The sequence below is a fragment of the Mandrillus leucophaeus genome, unplaced genomic scaffold, assembly GCF_000951045.1.
Source record: "Mandrillus leucophaeus isolate KB7577 unplaced genomic scaffold, Mleu.le_1.0 Scaffold210, whole genome shotgun sequence".
Lineage (NCBI taxonomy): Eukaryota > Metazoa > Chordata > Mammalia > Primates > Cercopithecidae > Mandrillus > Mandrillus leucophaeus.
This window is the reverse complement of record NW_012102144.1, coordinates 2,832,412-2,849,390: the sequence shown is the minus strand read 5'-3', so window position 1 is coordinate 2,849,390 and position 16,979 is coordinate 2,832,412. Positions and strand designations below refer to the sequence as shown.

The 16,979-nt window shown below is 40.5% G+C and overlaps 1 protein-coding gene and 1 long non-coding RNA gene across 2 annotated transcripts in view; one reads left to right on the top strand and one right to left on the bottom strand.

The window, feature by feature from the left end:
- LOC105539893 overlaps nt 1–14,721 on the bottom strand; it is a 31,948-nt gene extending 17,227 nt beyond the window's left edge. The window contains exon 1 of the long non-coding RNA XR_001006118.1: nt 14,620–14,721. This is a non-coding gene — a long non-coding RNA (uncharacterized LOC105539893). The remainder of the gene's footprint in view (nt 1–14,619) is intronic.
- MAGI1 (membrane associated guanylate kinase, WW and PDZ domain containing 1) overlaps nt 1–16,979 on the top strand; it is a 741,784-nt gene that overhangs the window by 152,759 nt on the left and 572,046 nt on the right. The window lies entirely within an intron of this gene.

Genomic DNA, 16,979 nt, shown 5'->3' with positions numbered 1-16,979 from the left:
CTCAGGCTCACAGGAAGTTAGAGTGAAGTTACCTAGAGGGAGCAATGGCAGTTCTGAATGAGAATTCAGGACTGGGCATCCCATAACACCAGATCCACTGAAGACTTCAACCTGAAAAAGGTAAAGTCTTCTGGTTTGTCATTTCCGGAGGGCAGTGGATTCCTAGATTTTTAACCAATCTCTGCATTTGCTTTTAATATGCCCATTTTATTTCCAAAGTTGCTTATATTTCCATAGCCAAAGTTTGACTGACTGAGTTGTTGTAAGTTCCAAGGAAGGCGGGTATGGAGGGGTAAGTACTTTGCATGTGGTGACCTTCCAAGGATTTGGCAACAGAGACCTGGGTTTAAGTCTTGGTTTTGTCACTGACAAGCTGTAGAAATTTGAGCAAATAACTCAGCCTTACCAGGTCTCAGCCTGTGAAAAGGATAATCTCATCCACCCACTAGGGTTATCTGAAGGATCCATGGGAATAACATATATATTAATAAAATGTTTATTTTCAATAATATTATACATCCTGCTATTTTTTGAAACCAAAGGGAGTTAAGCGGTAATATTTTTAGCAATTTGAAAAATCTAATTAAGGGCTCTCCTTAGGCAGTAGAGTTGAATTCATGTTAATTTTGTCATCAAGCCATTTCTTTTTACAAATCCTTAGTCTTCACCAAGTGAAGTTTTTTTTTTTTTTTTTTTTTTTTTTGTATACAAGAGGCAAGATTTTTCTCACTGAATTTGTGGATCAATGCTAGAGACAAAAGGGAAATCTCGTTTCTCCACCACTGTTCAGGTCCAGAAGTACACTGTCAAGTTCTTTTTTTGCTGAAACTTACTAGGATGACTGTAGATTTTTTTTTTTTTTTTTTTTTAAAGACAGAGTCTTGCTCTGTTGCCTAGGCTGTAGTGCAATGGCGTGATCTTGGCTCACTGCAACCTCCGCCTCGTGGGTTCGAGCAATTCTCTTATCTCAGCCTCCCTAGTAGCTGGGATTATAGGTGCCCACCAGCACGCCTACCTAATTTTTGTATTTTTAGTAGAGATGAGGTTCCACCGTGTTGGTCAGGCTGGTCTCTAACTCCTGACCTCAAGTGATCTGCCCACCTCAGCCTCTCAAAGTGCTGGGATTCCAGGCATGAGCCACCATGCCCAGCTAAGATGGCTATAGATTTTGTTTTTGATTATTGAAACTTTTCTTTGTCTTTGGCATTTCCCTTGAGAGTTTAATGAAAACATTGACTTTTGTGGATACTTTTGTGGAGGGCAGGAATGGGCCTGGAAGAAAGGGAGGGTGATACCCCATGGGAAAAGAAGCCCACCCATTGCATCTTGCCTTTGCTATGGTTCAGCCCTGTGTTAAACTGACCAGTGGATGTGCTGCCCTTCAAACTGGGCTGAAATTCCTTCCCTGCTCCCATCTGCCTGCCTCATCCTAAACCTCTCTTTAAGCACCCAGCCCTGGTGCTTCCTTCTTCATGGAGCCTTTACATGCTATTCCAACCTACATTGATGTCTCCCATCCTTGAATTCACTTCAGACCATCAGTCTCCCTTTCCTAGTTTAGTGCTATTTCGAGTAATATATTCTTTTTATTATTAGATGCTACCATTTTCAAGATGTGCCTTCATGGTATATTTTCAGGGAGAAGAGTGACACACTTCTGAATTATTAGCTGATGCAAAACACATGCTCAAATATAGTGATGTTAAAAAAACCAAGTGAGCAAAAGCAAGGTTATGTTTTTAATAAGAGAATGTCTTAATTGTGCATAAACCATCCCAGAAACTCTATTATTTCCGTATTTTAAAAACACTCGGAGAACGCTTTCTTATATCCGGAAAGCACCACAAAAATCTGTCAGATGACAAGTCTGTTCTGATCTGTGTGGTGCATTCCTGTCTAGATATGTAGTCATTTACTGCCGTGTAGTATAATTTGAGTAGTGTGCAGTCCTCAGCTAAGTTGTTAGACTACATTTTGTCCTTTTTCTGTAACTTCTGAGTAGTGCTACTCTAAATTTGCTCTGTAGACCTGAGCTGAGGTGCAAAGTCTGTTTTTGTTCACCTGTGCACAATGGTGTAAATATAGAAATTGAGACTTAGAATTTAGAAATGTAATAGTAATTGGCTGAGTGTGTAATCCTAGCTGCTTGGGAGGCTGAGGTGGGAGGATCATTTGAGCCCAGGAGTTCAAGACTGACCTGGGCAACAGAATGAGACCCTGTCTCTAAAAAATGAAGAAGAAAAAGAATTATTTATTTATTTACTTATTTTTATTTTTAGGCAAGGTCTCACTCTGTCACCCAGGGTGGAGTGCAGTGGCATGATCATAGCTCCCTGCAGCCTTGACCTCCTGGGCTGAAGCGATCCTCCTACTTCAGCCTCCCAAGTAGCTGGGACTAGAGGTGTACACCACCATACCCAGCTATTTAGACAAAAAAATATTTCGTAGAGATGAAGTCTCACCATGTTGCCCAGGCTAAGAAAAAGAAATGTAATTGCACAGGACAATTGTCTGGCTGTTGAGTTTAATAATTAAAAGTTGGGTCTTGTATTTTGTAGTGTGTGCATGTGTTTTTTCTGGTCATTAATTTTTATTGTCTTTTGATACTTTGGGAAATAAGAAACCGCTGGTCCTTTCTCACAACTAGTTTGAAAAGCAGTGCTCTAAAACAGTAGTTTTCAACCCTAGCTGAATATATCATTTAAATCACAGAAACCAGATTTAATATCAATTCAATCAGAATCTTGGGGATATAGCATAGGCATTGGTGTTAGTGTTACTATTTTTAGTGTAATTTTTAAGCTCCCCTGTGTATTGTAATGTGGGGTTCTGGTTAAGATCCCCTATATGGAGTACCTATTTTTGTTGAATATATAGTGATTTCCATTGCAGATAAAGTTCCAGGATGAGGCCTTTTGTTGTCCTGTTACCTGCTTAAGCTTTGTCTCCAAATGCTTCCCAAAGAGGAGATAGGCAGGCTCAAGAGGCAGTCACTATCTTATGTGCCTGGTCACCCTCCCCATGTGCAGGTGCTGCATCTACATGGTGACCAGCATATGACCCTGCCCTCATGGAGCTTCCAGTCTAGTGAAGAAAGGGAGGCAGGCTGTAAACAATTAAACTCTTCACTATTTTGTCAATGATACTTGTGAACTGAATGGTGGGTAGGTGATCTGTCTTAGCCAGGGTGGTCTAAGACCTGGAGAATGAGAAAGCCAGAGATAGGAATGATAGAGAAAGGGTATTCTGGGCTGAGGGATGGTGGAAGCAACGTCCTAGAAGTGGGCAGAGCTTGGAGTGTTGGATGAGGGTAGGTCTGGGGGAGAGCAGTGGGAGCTGAGTTAGGAAGGGCAGCAGAGGCCAGGCCACAGGGCCCTGAAAGCCATGGTCAGGGGTTTGGATTTTGTTCTAAGGGCAGTGGCCATTCACTGGAGGGGTTTTAGCAGGAACCAAGCTTCCTGTCACCCAGTTTGATATGTCAGAGGGTGGATGTCTCTTTGGAGATGTGGTAGGTGAGAAGGGGCCTGAGATTGGGTGATTTTATCGCCCTTCTAATCCTGAGAGTCAAGCAGGCAAAACAGAAACTGAAGTAGGGTTGGTCAGTCCAGGCCATTCTTGCCCTCATTGGCTCTCCTTGCTGCATATTTTGTGAAATATCAGCCATCAGGGTAGTGGTGTCTTTTTACTGCTTGGAATTAGTTGGAAAGGTGAGAACTGAATCAAAAAGTTATGGCACAATCTTGACAGCTTCCTCAAAGGTTAAGTAGTCTGTGCTCCTTTCTAATTTGCTAGATTTACATGGTTTTGAAGAATTCAGAATTATTTTCTTCCTTTCTTTTTTTTTTTTTTTTTTCCTTTTTTTTTTTTTTAAGAAGGAGTCTTGCTCTGTCACCCAGGCTGGAATGCAGTGGTGCGATATTGGCTCACTGCAACCTCCACCAGGCCTCCACCTCCTGGGTTCAAGCGATTCTCCTGCCTCAGCCTCCCAAGAAGCTGAGATTACAGGTGTGCACCACCGCACCTGGCTAATTTTTGCATTTTTAGTAGAGACAGGATTTCACCATGTTGGCCAGGCTGGTTTCGACCTCCATACCTCAGGTGAGCCTCCCACCTTGGCCTCTCACAGTGCTGGGATTACAGGCATGAGCCACTGCATCTGGCCTAGAATTATTTTCTGTGCCTGATTTTAGGCAAATTGAAAATAAGAAGCACTTAGGAAGTTTCAGTAAATCAAGCTGACTGGCAAGGATAAAAACAAAACCTTTCAGAAAGTACCTTCTTTTCCCTCTGTCTTAGGGAAACTGATCTCTGGAGAAGGTATGTGTATGTACAGGCATGTGGGTATGTGCGTATGTGTGTGCTGCATTACATTTGATAAGAACATTTCAGGAGTGTGCTCTCTGTGTGCCAGCATTTTCATCTCATGCTGCCCTAGGAAGTAGGCACTGCTGTTATCTCGGTTTTGTAAATGAGGGAACTGAACTCTGGAGGGAAGTTACTTGCCCACAGTCACACCTGAGTAGGAAACGGCAGACGGGATACATACCCAGGACTCCTAGTCCAAGCTTCCACTTGCCACACCTGTATTATATTAAGACTTAAGGCTGTGGTGGCTTATGCCTGTAATCCCACCACTTTGGGAGGCCAAGATGGGAGGATCATTTGATCCCAGGAGTACAAAACCAGCCTGGGCAACATAGAGACCCTGTCTCTACAAAAAATAAACATTGGCTGGGGGTGTTGGTGTGCGCCAGTAGTCCTAGTCCCAGCTGCTTGGGTGGCTGAGGTGGGAGGATTGCTTTAGCCTGTGAGGTTGAGGCTGCAGTGAGCTGAGATTGTGCCTCTGCACTCTAGCTTGTGTGACAGGGTGATTCCTGTCCCCACCACTCCCCTCAAAAAAGACTTTGATCTGAGAACCCCTGTTGATTTTTACTGGATTGACCTTGGTGGCCTCATTCTAGACGTTTAGTGACACCTATGACCCCTTTCATTCTCTTCCTTTTGATCCTTAATTTCTGATTTTGTTAAAGCTCCTTAAGGCAATTTTTGTTTTCTCTCTGATTTCCTGAGGTTAATGGTAATGTTGGCAGGGTGATGCTGCTCATCTGGTCTGATTCCCAAGCTGGAGGTAATGGCGTGTGTCCTGCCCTGGTGCTGCTCCGTGATGGGGAGCATGCTCAGTTTCCTGCATTCAGGTGAGAGCAGAGACTTGGCAGGATCCGCCCCGTTCAGAGTTGCAGGAAGAGCCTTGGATGCCTGTCCCAAATTGGAATAAGTGGGAGGGAGCCACAGGCTGGTACAGGTAAGAGAGCTCAAGCTCTGTCTTTTCACAGCTAAAACTCAGCCCTTCTGCTGTGATTCTTAGGAGGGCCAGGGGTGCTTCCTGCAGGAATGAATGTAGGAGCTTACTTTTGCATATGCAAGGGGCTGGGCTGTGGCTGCCTTCTCAAGTTCTCAAGTCAGTGTCTAGGGGCTGCTGTCTTCCTGAATTGCTGGGAATTTTATTGTTAAGGAGCCATCTTGGCTGAGTCTGTTTTTATTCTACGATTTGAGGCTGGGCTTGCGTTCAGACTGGGAGCAGTCTGTGGCTTCTCTCCTTGTCAGATACCTTGGAGGTGGGCGCAGTGTGCAGGAATCTGATTCTCTGGGAAGACACAATTGCGATGTGAGAGTTTTCTCTCTCCTACAGCTTTGCTTGTTTGTTTCCCTCGTGTTTGTAAAGCAGTAAAATACCAACCCATAAGATTATTGTTTAGTAAACAGAAGCAAATCCAGACATTTATTCCCTACTATTGCTATATTTGGAAATGATCATTAATCCATATCAGAGAACTCTCACAAAGATGTGTTATTTTTGAGTTCTTCAGTGTTTAATAAATATCATGGGGCAACATTAAGAAGTATGTTATCCTTTTGAGAAGACCAGTCTTGGTAGTTCTTTTTGTGTAGTGAAAATGATGTATTAAAAAAATAATAATAATGAATTTTAAAACCTGGTAAGTATTTTCTGCAGCAGAATAAGGATGTACTAGTAAAAGTGCTAATTATTGGAACCCTGTGGGATAGCAGGCATTTGTGAGTTTTTAGGCATTCTGGGATGTATACATGCAAAATTGTGGAGGATGCTGAGGAAATGAGAACAGTAGAATCAATCTATACAAAATTTGCCTTTTTCGCAGAATCTGGGGATTGGACCAGAGCCCCGATATAAGTTGAACAGAAGTTATTTGTGTATGTAGATAAATGATTTTCACCGCTCTGAAGCTTAACAGAAATATTTTCAATAGGGAAAAAACCTTGCCGTTGCAGTTCTTTATTTTCCACGGCGGTAGCAAGCCACAAGTGAGAGAATGTTTTTAATTGAAATCACATAACTTCATCTCAGCCAACTTCCAATTGCTTCCCCTGTGCAGCGTTTTGCCAGAGTTTCAAACAAGACTGTACAAGAAAGGAAAAGAATGTGGCATTCGCAGATACTAAAACATTGTAAAAACAACGCTGATATCGCCAGCCAATTCCGTCACCACGTGACTCTCACCCTTCTACCGAGGATGAACAGAAATGTCATCCATACACTTGCTCTGAGCTCCCAGTCTCCGGTCTGGGCCTGCATGGTGGATTCCTCCTCGTTTCAAGAACCACCCTGGTCTATTTTGCCCTTCCTTTTGTGTGGCGTCATCTTTTATTTTTTCCTTGTCTCTTGGTTGTTTTGGTTAGAGAGGAGTAGTCTTTATGTTGGGCTCTGCGTTGCAAGTAGTATAAATGCTCTTGAGCGAAAATAAAAAGAGATGTTTGGCCGGGCGCGGTGGCTCAAGCCTGTAATCCCAGCACTTTGGGAGGCCGAGACGGGCGGATCACGAGTTCAGGAGATCGAGACCATCCTGGCTAACACGGTGAAACCCCGTCTCTACTAAAATACAAAAAAAATTAGCCGGGCGAGGTGGCGGGCGCCTGTACTCCCAGCTACTCGGGAGGCTGAGGCAGGAGAATGGCGTGAACCCGGGAGGTGGGGCTTGCAGTGAGCTGAGATCCGGCCACTGCACTCCAGCCTGGGCAACAGAGCCAGACTCCGTCTCAAAAAAAAAAAAAAAAAAAAAGAGATGTTTACTGTAAGGGTATCTGAAGCATACCCAAGGTAAGGGTTATCCAGTGTAGGCCAGTTTTGGAAGCACCCCGGGACTAAGGACTTTGAACCTTATCAATTTTTTCTGTAGGTATTTATCATTTCCTGCCAAATGCGCTCTTGCTTCATTCTTCTGTTCTCTCAAAATAGACTGATCTGCTTCCCAGAGCCTGGCTGCCCACACTCCTAGCATGTATTTCTTCCTCTCAAGGGTTCATCCAGACTGAAGCTGGAATGTCTTAGTCCTGATTGTAAATTCCAGGGAAATGTTTCTCATTGGTTCGTAATAGGTCAGATGTCTGCACCTGTGGCCAGCGTAATGGCGTTCTGTGCAAAAATGATGGCTGAAAGTATGTCTTTTGTAACCTATAGGGGTAAGAAAATGGCTAGAAAACTGGGGAGACAGGGTATTCATCTGGTAGCCCGGTGGTGTTCACCACAGTTGCCTTTTTGTGTTTCTTTGTGGGGCCTCTTACTAACTCCCTCTTCACGCCAATTTCAAGTTCATCAAAACCTAGTCAAACGGTGAGTATTTATATGCATGGTGTTGGACAGACAGATATGGCTAAGTAATTCTGTACTAGTATACGATTAAGTGAACATTTATTGAGTGCCTATCATATACTAAGCCCTTTTTCAAGTCTAACAGTAGACAAATAATAGATGACTCTCTTAATTTTCACTCACATCTTTATCACCTCTTCCCAATTGTCACACTGTGTTTTCTGTCTACCTCTTACACATCGTGTTCATTGTAGTGAGTGAGAAGTTATCTTGAAGGTTGGTTAGTAATGTTGTGACTTTTACCTTTTATGTCCTGGGTGATGGATGGGATTTTTAAGAGTTAATGAGTCCAAGGATGCCTGACATATGAAAGACACGATATTGCCTGTGTCGTTGCAATAACTTCCAAAGCATGACGATGGGCGTATACTGCCTATCACTTGTCCCCAAGATAAATCCCAGTAGCATCAAAAGCTCATTTTTGGGGGGTCCAGGTAATTGTAATCATGGGACACATGATAATGTAAAAGCTAATCTGAAATTCTTTTGGAACTTTGATTACTCCCTTTGATCTAAGTATGCAAGTGATTAACTGCAAGATATGTGGAAAATGTTCCTTTCCCTTCGTCTTTGGAAACAAGATCTGTATTTCTATGGGTGCAATGCCATTTTAGCACTCTCACTTTGGACTTGACCAAGACTTTTATGGGATCTGAAAAATTAGTGCTTCAGGAAGGGTTTATTTTGATTTGTGTTCCTTAATCCCATTTTAACTTTCTCCCCCTTTGAAAGTCCCATTCAGGGTGTAAGCAAGTTAGCAGAAGTATGTATGAAACTGTATTAGATATTTCTTTGAGGCTCCACATATATGGAGAATTACCATTGGCACCAAGGCCCTTGCCGTGAATTCATTTTTCCAGCATAAAACATGAGAACAGATCATAATTGTTCTTTCTGTTTCCAGCTCTCTTAATTTTAATCCCTTTGGTATTGTTGTCTGTAGGGATTTTTATCCCAGTTATGTCACAAAAGGATGGTAGTGATGGTGACATTTCCATTATCTGTCAGCACCTCTGAAATGATCTCAGTTTTTTCTGAGGTTGACATTCCTCCCCTGCCTTCCTGTGATCTGTTTTCATTTCTTGATAAGTCTGATTTCTTCAGCGGAATGATCATAATGGGACATGTTATTAGTAACAATGGTAGAGAGAAAATGGACCTGAGTAGTTACGAACTTCCTTCCTCTGATGACTGTTTTCCTGGAGCTGAATCCTCACATTGTACTTTTTACACTGTGAATGTTTTTTCTGTTTTGAAAGACATCCACTTCGAATATATTACTTAAAACATCTTTTAGGCCAGGCATGGTGGCTCACACCTATAATCGTAGCACTTTGGGAGACTGAGGTAGGAGGGTTGCTTGAGCCCAGGAGATCCAGACCAGCCTGGGCAACATGGCGAAACCCATCTCTACAAAAAATTAGCCGAGCATGGTGGTGGTGTGTGCCTGTAGTCCCAGCTGCCCAGGAGGCTGAGGTGGGAGGATCACCCCAGCCTGGGAAGTTGAGGCTTCAGTGAGCCGAGATTGTGCCACTGCACTTCAGCCTGGGCTGCAGAGTGAGACCCCCGTCTCAAAATAATTTTCTTTAGTTATTTAAAAATATATTTACTTAAATTGACAAATAATAATTATACATATTGATGGGGTATGTAATGATGTTTTGATACATATAATGTATAGTGATCAGATCAGGGTAATTAGCATATCCGTCTTCTCAGACATTTACCATTTCTTTGTGTTGGGAATGTTTGATATTTTCCTTTGATATTTTGCTATTTGAAAGTATACAATAGATTATTCTTAACTGTTACTTTGCCATTGTTTTCATTTGTTTTTCTTTTTCCTTTCTTTTCTTTTTTTTTTTTTTGAGACAGAGTCTCGCTCTGTCGCCCAGGCTGGAGCGCAGTGGCACGATATCAGCTAACTGCAACCTCTGCCCCTGGTTCAAGCAATTCTTCTGCCTCAGCCTCCCGAGTAGCTGGGATTACAGGCATCTGTCACCATGCCTGGCTAATTTTTGAATTTTTAGTAGAGACGAGGTTTCACCATGTTGGCCAGGCTAGTCTCGAGCTCCTGACCTCAAGTGATCCACCCACCTCGGCCTCCCAAAGTGCTGGGATTATAGGCATGAGCCACCGCGCCCAGCCCTTCATTTGTTTTTCTATGTCAGTATACTTTGAAGGACTTTGTATACTAAGTGTTTCAAAATAACAGGAGCTTTTGTGAAATGAGACATACAAATGAAGGAGACATGAACTTACCCCTATTTTCTGTACCTGTCAACGATTTGAATTTCAGGGTTTTTGTTTTGTTTTGTTGTTTCTGTTTATGTGCGTGTATAATTTTTTTTACACATACGCATGTACACGTACAAATGAACAAGCCTGTGTACATTTAATTTTTACAAATAAATGCCTACTTTTTCTGATGCCATATTAAACTCTTCCATATTACTGCCTTTTCCTAGGGTTTTGTAAAATAGTACTTTATCTCCACACTACTATCCGCTGCCTTTTATTTAAAGTGTTCAGTGGACCATTATTTGGGATGAATAAAAATTTGATGTTATGCCACAGAAAGGTAGGATTTTGGGGGAGAAACAAATACAGGAAACAGGTGGAAATAGATACATTGAGAAGAATCGTTTTGAGCAGGGATTTTTGTAGAAAACATTAAAACAAATTGTATATCAAACTCTCTGGCTGGTGGTCAGTCTAATCACAAGCATTTATTCTTAAGTGTCCTACAGAGAGAAAAAGCTGTTTCTGACTCTATCTTGAATTAAATATTTGGATTTGGACTGCAACTTAATTTTAGGGAGAAAGCATCTGTCTTTTCTGAAAACAGTATGCCTTTGAAAGTGATCCCTGTGGTAGAATGTTGTTGAAATGCTTAAATACTTTCCACTACGTTTTTTTTTTCCCCCCTTTCCTTTCTTTATTTTTTTTCGGACAGGATTTTACTCTTTTGCTCACGCTGGAGTGCAATCATAGCTCACTTTGGCATCAACCTCCTGGGCTTAAGTGATCCTCCCACTTCAGCCTCCCTGGTAGCTGGGAGTACAGGGGTACGCCACCATGCCTGGTTGATTTTTCAAAAAAATTTTTGTGGAGACAGGTTCATTGTTTTTTTTTTTTTTTTTTTTTTAAATTATACTTGAAGTTCTAGGGTACATGTGCACAACGTGCAGGTTTGTTACATATGTATACATGTGCCATGTTGGTGTGCTGCACCCTTAACTTGTCATTTACATTAGGTATATCTCCTAATGCTATTCCTCCCCCTCCCCCCACCCCACGACAGGCCCCGGGGTGTGATGTTCCCCACCCTGTGTCCAAGTGTTCTCATTGTTCAATTCCCACCTATGAGTGAGAACATGCCATGTTTTGTTTTCTGGGAGACAGGTTCTTGCTGTGTTTCTTTAGCTGGTCTGGAACTCCTGGGCTTAAGCTGTCCTCCTGCCTTCGCCCCTCAAAGTGTTGGGATTAAAGTCTGTTAATTTTCTAATGCAAAAGAGCGGTACATGTTTATTACAGAACTATTAGGAAGAGCTAACCCAAAAACTCACCTATTTTTCCACCCATCAGATATAACCCATTTTATTCTTTAGTGATGTATTGGTCCTCTGTATTCACGGGTTCCACAACCAGCTGCAGCTACAAATTATTAAAAAAAAAAACCCAACAACCCCAAATAGTGCTACAATATAGTACAAATAAAAAAAATACAGTATATCAACTATTTACATAGCATTTATATTGCATTAGGTATTATAAGTAATCTATAGATTATTTAAATTACACAGGAGGATGTGCATAGGTTTTATGCAAGTACTGTGCTATTTTGTATCAGAGATGTGAGCATCTGTGGATTTCGGTATCGAAGGGGATCCTGGGAACCAATTGTCTTGGATATAGAGGGGCAATTGTATTATTTTAGGTGTATTGTGTGTAGGTGTATAAAATCCAAATTTATATTGAAGAGTATACATTTTGTTACTTGAATATTCATTTCCTGTGAAATCATGAACATGTTGCCATGTCAAAGAAAAGCCCCACCTGGTTTTACACTATCATTTTGAAGCTTTACTTAGTATTTCATTGTATGGATGTATACTGTCCTTATTATTGTTGGGTATTTAGGTTGTTTCCAGTTTGCTTGTTTGTTTGTTTTTTTGAGACAGGGTCTCTGATGCCCTGCCTGGAGTGCAGTGGCACAATCATAGCTCACTGTAACCTCAGACTTGCGGGCTCCAGCATCTTCCTGCCCCAGCCTCCTGCATAGCTGGGACTACAAGTGTGAACCCACTGTGACCAGCCAGTTTTTCACGTTTTAAACAACTCTGCGTTGAACATCCTTGTAGCTAAATCTTTGTTCACATGATTTGTAGTTTTCTTGGACAAGCTCCCCAGATGTGAAATTGCTGAGTCCAAGGTTTTGATAATTTCAAGTCTTTTTTTCTTCTTCCTAAACTGCATACAACCAAAGTGTCCTCTATTGATAACCTTCCTGTTGGCCATGGGCATGGTTGTACTTTTTTTGTCGTGATTACTATTGTTAGTAGTAATAATAAAAATACTTATTATATTTAGTACCCTGGTGGTTTCAGTTTTGATTGGGATTTCAGTTTTCTTTCTTGTCTTAGTCCTGTATAACCTGAATTTAAAGTGAGCAGGAACATTGGCCTTTTGTCTATTGCCTGTAGGGATAAAAATACTGCAGTGGGTAGAGATTTTGGTCTGGCAGGGGGCTTCCCCATGTCAGCCAGGCTGTTGGGTACTATTGAGCTGGTCCTTGAAGCATCACTTCTTGAGGTTTGCAGAGATGCAGTGGTAGTGGGTCAGCCTGTATTCCTCTCCAAGCGGGGGGTGGGGGCGCTGAGCCAGTGTTTCCAACAAAGAGCAATCTGGGTAGCTATCTGCTTCCAGGCAGCTAAGGAATGCTAAATAATTAATAGCTTTCCAGGGAAATATTATTTGCTATAGTTGAATATTCTTTTGGACTTAATGCCAACTATAGTTTGATGATTGAAAAGTCCCTTCAGAGGAAAAAGTGTTTAGAAGCAAATGTATTGATGGTATTGATGGATATTGTTTTTCAGTGTTAAAATGGAGGGTAATTGACATAAGTTTGGATGGGACTTCACCATCTCAATGACTTTATTTTGATTTTAGCCATTTTTATGCACTTGGCACATGAAACTATAATGAATTTATGTTGTTATTCCCGTTGATAAAGAAAGCTGCCGGATAGATAGATGGTCATTAATCATATAAAGATTCTTTGTAGGGATTTGGAAAGAAAAAATTAGATTATTGTTTGAAGACAAAGGTGGTGTCTACCATGCCTTGCCTTCTCAAATGAATTGTAGTACTTTCGAGAATTCTGGTCTCTGATCATGAGGGTGGCAGTTTAATTTCTGAAATCTGAAGGTGTCACACAAACTCAGACAAGCAAATTGCCTGTATATTTCACATGTTGTGTTCTTTAATGCCCATGGTTAAGACACTGAGTGAAGAGAACAGGGGCTGGAAAAGAGGTGCTGAAGTTTTGAATGAGGCACTCTGCCTGTTGTACTAGCTGTGAACCCATCTGGGGAACAAGTACTGACACTGCCCACTTAGAAGAAGACATGTTTGTTAAAGAGGTACAGTTGCTTTTATGGCTGGCATTTTAGTTAACCAGTAGCAAAATAAAGGACTGATGGATTTATTATCAGATTATGCACAACCATGCACATATTGCTAAATCCTCCATGAACATCACAGGTATCTAAAATAAAAGAGAAATTTTGATTTGCTTTAATAAATAACATTAGCTAGCACCTCCATTTCTGACCATTCAGTCCTGTTTGGAAATGCCACAATGATAGGCGTGTGTTATTTTGACCTCATGTGAAGGTTCCATGACAACAGTAAACATTCTTATTGCAGATTTTCATAAGTCTATAAATCTGGATGAGGCAAGTGTCCTCAGCCTGCAATAAAGATGTGTTATGAAATTTCCCATGCCAGAAGAGACACTTACAGCTGGGATTGGCCTTTTCAAAAGCTGTTGATGGTGATGAATGATAACTCCCCTTTTAGTTTTGGCATCAGATGGAGTTTGTGGCTCATTGGTTTCATTGTGTTGCTTGGGTATGTCCTATTTAGACTTAATTGCATGGTTTGCACCACTGTCCTAGGTGGTTGCCGTTCTTTTCAAGGACTGTCCTTACTGAATACCCTTGGTATTTATTTCTCTTTTCTTACATGAGTCCTCAATTACAACAACAAAGAAAATGCTAACATTTGACATCACTGGTAAACTAAGAATGCTTTAGATTAGGATTTCCATTTGCTGCCTTTCCAAATTTGATAATTTATATTTGGATATCCTTTTAGCATATTTTTGGTGAAATGGTTCACTTTATTATTATTTTTTAAAGATGGATGTTTCCTAGCTTTCACCAAGGAACAACTCAGTTTCAATGGAATGTTTTATAAGTATGATGTAATGGAAATTTCACAGGATTTGGAGTCACAAGGGCCTGCGTTGGCATCTTAGTGCCATTATTTATTAATTGTGTGGCCTTGGGCGATCACACAGCCTCTCTGAACTTCCATTTTCTCACTAGTAGGTAGAGATGATATTATTGATTGTTATTTAGGGGTTGTGGCAGAAATTATGCTGTTCTTCTGACTTTGAGATTCTTTCCATAGGGAGGCGGGTAGTGATGTCTCGTTCCTCCTTTTTGTATGGAGGGGTGGCCATGTGATTAAGGTGGAGCGGTGCTGTGAAACTTCCAAGATAGAGTCATAAAAGGTGTTATAGCCTCTGCCTGGTTCTTTTGGAACACTTGGTTTTGGAAGTCAGCTAGGAGGCTGCAAGGGAGCTCAAGGAGCCAAATGGTGAGGCCACATCTAAGTGTTCCAGGGGAGGTGAAACACACCTGAGGTTTCAGATGATTCTAGCCCTGGGCCATTGAGTTGCCTGCAGTCTTCCCAGTGTAAGATCCAGACATCAGGGAGCAGAGACAAGCATTTCAGCTGTGCTTTGTATAAATTCCTGACTCACAGAAATTGTGAAAGATAATAAAATGATTGTTGTCAGTTTAAGCCGTTATATTTTGGGATGATTTGTTACACAGTGGTAGATAATTGTAATAAAGATATCGTGAGATTCAAATAAATGGTAGTTCTCCTTCTAATTTTGCATACTGTCTCTATCACTTGGTAACTGTGTGACCTGGGGCAAAATATTTAACTTCTTTGTATCTGTTTTCTTAATTGTAAATGGGGCTTACGATAATTCCCTCTGGACTTCTGATGAGAATTAGTGACATAATACTTGATACGCTCAATAAATGTAACTTGTCATTATTTTTTGTTAAACTATATCGATGGATTTTGGGAATGCATGAAAAAACTTATGTTAATTGTATTTTTATTTTTAAAGGACTTATGTAGATTTTGTTTTGTACCTTTCTCTAGGCAAGAAACCAGTTTGAATGTAATTTTCATGAAATGAAAAAAATAAAAGAAAAATTAATAGTAAATCTGATGCTGGTATCTGCCATTTATTTCACATATTTTTTCTAAGGTTGTATATGTCTGGGAACCTTTGGCTTTGCTTGGTAGAAAGAGGACTTATGACTCCAATTAGAGGACATCAATAGAGAAGAAGGGATGAAGGATGGGAGGTAGGAAAGAAATCTTATTTTCAGTAACTTATGTGCCAGAGACTGCACGGTAGTCTTTTACCAGTGTAGTCTTCTTAGATACTCTGAGACAGATAATAAGAAAAGAATGGATTGTTACTTAATTTTTATCGTCCCTGAAATCGAGGTTGTTAGTGTCCTTCTCTGGTGTGTTACGCGGAGAAAGGAACAATGATTGCAGTTTTACTTTCAGGCTAAAAGCTACAAATCTGAGCTCACATTTCTGTTTGTTTCTGCCTCTGACCCTGGGTGGCTTTGTGACCTCTCTAAGCCTCAGTTTCTTCAGTTGTCAAATGGGTCTACTAGTGTTTCCTATTTCCTTGCATTGTTAAAGAAGAGCCCATGAGAATCTGTTTCCTAACCTAGCTTGGTCATAAGAATGATTGTAGTGCATTTTTTAAAATAATGGGACCCATCCCAGAGCTACAGAATTAGAATTTCCAGAGATTCTGTGATTCAGTGCCCCACGTAAGTCTCACGTTAGGCTGATTTGGGAGGCGTTAAAACAACATGTAAAATTGAACAGTTAAGACCTAATAAATAAATGTTAGCTGCTGTTATAATTATACTTAACATTAATTTAATGTTTTAGGTAAGTTCTTTTATATATGTTCTTTAGATTTGCTTTGGTAGATTTTGATAATTTCTGAAAAATAAACACAAGAATGCCTGCAAATGTTGGTATGCCACTTAAATAAAATCTGATTCTGCTATTATTTTATGTCCATCAAGAAGGTATGAAAAGCTTTCTCTTTTTCTTTCCTCTCTGAAATATAGATTATTATAACTAAGTTAATGAGTTTCTTCCCAACCAACCAAACCTTTTGAAGTTTAGGAAGACCATGGATTGAGACATCTTTTTCTGTAACATAATTAAAGAAAAATAGATTCGTAGTTAGGGTCATTGAACCTTGAGGGAATTTGCCCATTGGCTGCCCATCAGGCTGTGATCAGAAGTTTTCATGTTATATGTTACATGATAATTAAGGATGGGGAATAGCTATTTTAGAGACTTTAATTAAAGACTGTGTTTTCTATATAATGAGTATCTATAATGAGTTTTCCGTATAAAGTATCTATTTAGAACAATATGCGAGGGGGTGTATCTCATTGTCCAGCAAATTCCTGTTATAACTGGTTACTTGTCACGAATTTGAATTGGAGCAACATAGATTTGTATCCCAGTCTTCCAACACCTTAGGACTGTTGTCATGCATGTTGCTTTTCAAATATTTTGCTGAATACTTTGGAGTATGGTTGCTTTTGTCACCCTTGGTTACATTGTGTATCATGTTGACTCCTGCAAAATAGTGGGGAAAAGTAATCCTTGTAATATATAATTAACTTATGAAGTAGAAAATACTTCTATCCTTTAATCTAATATTTTAGTTTGTTGGGGCTTATTGTGCTAGCAGCCCAGGCTTCTCTTCCAGTTGTGCTTTAAGGGTTTTGTTGATTGTGCTTACCTAAGTCCTAGTTCAATGATTGGTCAGTGATGGGTGGTAGGGCCTGGCATATTGCCAGATTTGTAATAGGTGCTCAATAAATGACTTCTTACCATTATAGTTATCTGTCTCATTCTTTAAAGAGCA